Genomic DNA, 6,000 nt, shown 5'->3' on the forward strand with positions numbered 1-6,000 from the left:
GAGATTTGAGTCTTCAGGTGAGCTGACGCTGTTGATCTTCTCGTTGTCCTCCGAAATCCTTTAAAAGTCACCGACTGTGACCACAACAAAGGGGACCGTTTTACTGTGATGGAGCTATCACCCAGGCAAGGGTGGACACATGGACAACTCCCCACCAGTCACTGCCTTTTCTTGTCACTGCAAGAGCCACTGATCGATCTGCCAAAAACCCACTTTTTCTGCGGGCACAACAAAGCTTATTCAGTGTCCAAAACATGTGTCTGAGGTCTATGATCTGACTTTCTATTTTATCTTCCTGTGCTGAGCATCAACTGTCTCTCAAATAACTCCTCCTTCCTCTGTAAGAAATGTACAAACAGGCAAATATGCTTGAAGAACGTATAAACAACCTGTGAGCAGTCTTCATCTCTCTCTCAAAAACAAGTTGTTGGTGTTAAATACTTTATAATTTATTGTCGCCAAACAATTGGTACTAGAACGTACAATCATCACAGCGATATTTGATTCTGTGCTTCACACTCCCTGGATTACAAATATTAAATATTAAAGATATTAAAAATAGTTAAAATTAGTAAATATTAAAAATTTAAATTATAAATCATAAATAGAAAATAGAAAAATGGGAAGTAAGATAGTGCAAAAAAACCGAGAGGCAGGTTCGGATATTTGGAGGGGTACGGCCCAGATTAAGGTCAGGATCTGTTCAGAAGTCTTATCACAGTTGGAAAGAAGCTGTTCCCAAATCTGGCCATATGAGTCTTCAAGCTCCTGAACCTTCTCCTGGAGGGAAGAGGGGCGAAAATTTTGTTGGCTGGGTACGTCGTGTCCTTGATTATCCTGGCAGCACTGCTCTGACAGTGTGGGGTGTAAAGTGAGTCCACGGGCGGAAGATTGGTTTGCATGATGTGGTGCACCGTGTTCACGATCTTCTGCAGCTTCTCTCGGTCTTGGACAGGACAACTTCTATACCAGGTTGTGATGCACCCTAAAGAATAGCTCTCTCTCTCTTTTCCAAAGCACAGTTCATAGGGGTAATTGAGCAGTTTATAGGGGTAATTCAGGACCCCGTCACAGCCCCTTTCTTCAGAAAAAAAAATTCTGATGAAGGTGAAAATTTTTTTTAGTCTAAATGTAAATTAGAGTTTGAAACCGATCATCAGATGACAGAATAAAAACGTGCACAATTTCCAACTTCTTAACAGCTATAATATTGTCAGTACCTTTCACATGTTTGATTTTTTAAGTCACATTCTTGCAATATCAGACTCCAATTCAACAACCTTCTATTCTTATTCTGCACCTTAGTTAGAAACACCAACGGATTATGATCCAGTAAACCACAAGTGGTCTCTGGCCAGGACAAATATAGACCTCAAAATGTTGTAAGGCCAGAATAAGTGCTAACAATTCCTTTTCAACAGTTGAATAATTTTTCTGGTGCACATTAAATTTCTCTGAGAAATATGCTACTGAGTATTCAATGTCATCCACTCCCTTCTGTAACAGTACTGCCCCAGCAACTTCGGCACCAGCATCTGTTGCTATAGAAAATGGTTTGGAAAAATCAGGTGCTTTGAGCACAGGATGGTTTTCAGATGTTCAAATGCCTCCTGGCAAAGGTCATTCCATACAGACCTTTCACTCTTCCCTAGGAGCTTTATTAGGGGGAGAGCACTGTCAGCAAAGTTCTTACAAAACTTATGATAATACCCAACCATTCCTAAAAACCACCTTAAAGCTTCCTTGCCGGTCAAAACAGGAACCTCAGCAACAGCTTGAACTTTGGCCTCTACAGGAGCCAGTTGGCCCTGGCCTACCAGATAACCGAGATAAATAACAGTAGCATGACCAAACTCACTTTTATCATAGTTCACAGTAAGATTGGCCTTGGAAAGTCTGTTAAACAGTTTTTCCAGCGCTGCAATATGCTCTTCCCACATGTCATTCCAGACCACTAAATCATTGATATAAACCCCTATGCTTTCTAAACCTCGAATCACAGAATTGATCATTCTTTGAAATGTCCTCAATGCTCAGCAACAAATATCTTGTTGTAGATGCTGTTGAGGGGGATGACCTGACAGGGGACACCCACGGTGACCAGGTCTCTGGCACAGAGCCTGGCACTGTTGTGCAGGAGAGAAGGAGGGTGAAGGGAAATGCAGTAGTCGTGGGGGATTCCATAGTCAGGGGAACAGACAGGAGATTCTGTGAGCCTGGTAGAGTTACCCACATGGTATGTTGCCTCCCAGGTGCCAGGGTACGGGATGTCTCGGATCGGGTCCAGAATATTCTGAAGGGGGAGGGTGAGCAGCCAGTTGTCTTGGTACATGTTGGTACCAATGACATAGATAGGACAAAGGAGGAGGTCCTGAAGAGAGATTTCCAGGAGTTAGGAAGGAAGCTGAGAAGCAGGACCTCCAGGGTAGTAATCTCAGGATTGCTACCTGTGCCACATGCTAGCGAGGGCAAAAATAGTAGGATCAGGCAGATGAATGCATGGCTGAGAGACTGGTGTAGGGGGCAGGGCTTGATTCTTGGATAATTGGGATCTCTTCTGGGGGAAATATGACCTGTTCAAAATGGATAGGTTACACCTGAACCCGAAGGGGAACAGTATCCTGGTGGGAAAGTTTAATAGAGCTGTTAGGGAGGGTTTAAGCTAATTTGGCAGGGGGCTGGGAACTGGAATGATAGAGCGGAGGAAGGGGAAAACAGAAATAAAGCTAAGATACTGAGCAGTAAGGATGTCAGGAAAGACAGGCAGGTGATGGGGCAAATTTGTAGCCATTGGGATGAGTTGCAGTGCAATAAAGTTGCAGTGAAATCAAAGCAAAAAGTACCAAATACTGGTCTTAAGGTGTTATACTTAAATGCACGCAGCATAAGGAATAAGGTGGATGATCTTGTCGTACAGCTACTGATTGGCAGGTTTGATATTGTGGTCATCACTGAGACGTGGCTAAAGGATGCATGTCTCTGGGAGCTGAACGTCCAAGGATACACGGTGTATCAGAAGGATAGGAAGGTAGGTAGAGGGGGAGACGTGGCTTTTTTGGTAAGAAATGATATTAAATCATTAGAAAGAGGTGATATAGGATCGGAAGGTGCAGAATCTTTATGGGTTGAGCTAAGGAATAGCAGGGGTAAAAGGACCCTGATGGCAGTTATGTACAGGCCTCCAAACAGCTGCAGTGATGTGGACTACAAATTACAACAGGAAATACAAAAGGCTTGTCAGAAGGGCAGTGTATGATAATTGTGGGGGATTTTAACATGCGAGTGGATTGGGAAAATCAGGTCGGCACTGGATCTCAAGAGAGAGTATTTGTAGAATGTCTGCGAGATGGCTTTTTAGAACAGCTTGGGTTCCATTGAGCCCAATACCCGGCTGTACTGGATTGGGTATTGTGTAATGAACCGGAGGTGATTAGAGAGATTGAGGTGAAGGAACCCTTAGGAGGCAGTGATCATAACATGATTGAGTTCACTGTGAAATTTGAAAAAGAGAAGCCGAAATCTGATGTGGCGGTATTTCAGTGGAATAAAGGAAATTACACTGGCATGAGAGAGGAACTAGCCAAAGTTGACTGGAAAGGGACACTGGCGGGAAAGGCAGCAGAGCAGCAGTGGCTGGAGTTTATGCGAGAAGTGAGGAAGGTGCAAGACAGGTATATTCCAAAAAAGAAGAAATTTTTGAATGGAAGAAGGATGCAACTGTGGTTGACAAGAGAAGTCAAAGCCAAAGTTAAAACAAAGGAGAGGGCATACAAGGAAGCAAAAATATTGGGAAGACAGGATTGGGAAGTTTTTAAAAGATTACAAAAGGAAACTAAGAAGGTCATTAAGAGGGAAAAGATTAACTATGAAAGGAAGCTAGCAAATAATATTAAGGAGGATACTAAAAGCTTTTTCAAGTATATAAAGAGTAAAAGACAGGTGAGAGTAGATATAAGACTGATAGAAAATGATGCTGGAGAAATTGTAATGGGAGATAAGGAGATGGTGGAGGAACTGAATGAGTATTTTGCATCAGTCTTCACTGAGGAAGACATCAGCAGTATACCGGACACTCAAGGGTGGCAGGGAAGAGAAGTGCACGCAGTCACAATTATGACAGGGAAGAGAAGTGCACGCAGTCACAATTATGACAGAGAAAGTAATCAGGAGGCTGAATAGTCTAAAGGTGGATAAATCTTCCGGTCCAGATGGAATGCACCCTCGTGTTCTAAAGGAAGTAGCTGTGGAGATTGCGGAGGCATTAGCGATGATCTTTCAAAAGTCAATAGATTCTGGCATGGTTCCGGAGGACTGGAAGACTGCAAATGTCACTCTGCTATTTAAGAAGGGGGCAAGGAAGCAAAAAGGAAATTATAGACTTGTTAGCTTGACATTGGTGGTTGGGAAGTTGTTGGAGTCGATTGTCAAGGATGAGGTTACAGAGTACCTGGAGGCATATGACAAGATAGGCAGAACTCAGCATGGATTCCTTAAAGGAAAATCCTGCCTGACAAACCGATTGCAATTTTTTGAGGAAATTACCAGTAGGCTAGACAAGGGAGATGCAGTAGATGTTGTATATTTGGATTTTCAGAAGGCCTTTGACACGATGCCACACATGAGGCTGCTTAACAAGATAAGAGCCCATGGAATTACGGGAAAGTTACATACGTGGATAGAGTGTTGGCTGATTGGCAGAAAACAGAGAGTGGGAATAAAGGGATCCTATTCTGGTTGGCTGCCGGTTACCAGTGGTGTTCCACAGGGGTCCATGTTGGGGCTGCTTCTTTTTACGTTGTACATCAATGATTTGGATTATGGAATAGATGGCTTTGTGTCTAAGTTTGCTGACGATACGAAGATAGGTGGAGGGGTCAGTAGTGCTGAGGACACAGAGAGACTGCAGAGAGACTTGGATAGATTGGAAGAATGGGCAAAGAGGTGGCAAATGAAATACAATTTTGGAAAGTGTATGGTTACGCACTTTGGCAGAAGAAATAAACGGGCAGACTATTATTTAGATGGGGAAAGAATTCAAAGTTCTGAGATGCAACAGGACTTGGGAGTCCTCATACAGGATCCCCTTAAGGTTAACCTCCAGGTTGAGTCGGTAGTGAAGAAGGCGAATGCAATGTTGGCATTCATTTCTACAGGAATAGAGTATAGGAGGAGGGATGTAATGTTGAGGCTCTATAAGGTGCTGGTGAGACCTCACGTGGAGTACTGTGGGCAGTTTTGGTCTCCTTATTTAAGAAAGGATGTGCTGATGTTGGAGAGGGTTCAGAGAAGATTCACTGGAATGATTCCGAGAATGAGAGGGTTAACATATGAGCAACGTTTGTCCGCTCCTGGACTGTATTCCTTGGAGTTTAGAAGAATGAGGGGAGACCTCATAGAAACATTTTGAATGTTGAAAGGCTTGGACAGAGTGGATGTGGCTAAGTTGTTTCCTATGATGGGGGAGTCTAGTACGAGAGGGCATGACTGAAGGATTGAAGGGCGCCCATTCAGAACAGAAATGTGAAGAAATTTTTTAGCCAGAGGGTGGTGAATCTATGGAATTTGTTGCCACGGGCAGCAGTGGAGGCCAAGTCATTGGGCGTATTTAAGGCAGAGATTGATAGGTATCTGAGTAGCCAGGGCATCAAAGATTATGGTGAGAAGGCGGGGGAGTGGGACTAAATGGGAGAATGGATCAGCTCATGATAAAATGGCGGAGCAGACTCGATGGGCCGAATGACTGACTTCTACTCCTTTGTCTTATGATCTTATGGTCTACACATTATTCTCATCAGCTTTACTACCCTCTACGTCCTGCTGAAATCTGGAAGGTAGAAAAGTTTGTGACATATCCTCATAATTTAAACCTGTGGTTTTGCTATCATCGGCCTCAGCAGGTTGCCTGACCATGCGGATATCTACCCAGGGGGGATGAACATCAATCTTTCTGTGTGGTTCCTTAGCAGCAGCCTTGTTCATCAGCTGAACTGCTGAAATACT

The sequence above is a fragment of the Mobula birostris genome, chromosome 5, assembly GCF_030028105.1.
Source record: "Mobula birostris isolate sMobBir1 chromosome 5, sMobBir1.hap1, whole genome shotgun sequence".
Classification (NCBI taxonomy): Eukaryota; Metazoa; Chordata; class Chondrichthyes; order Myliobatiformes; family Myliobatidae; genus Mobula; species Mobula birostris.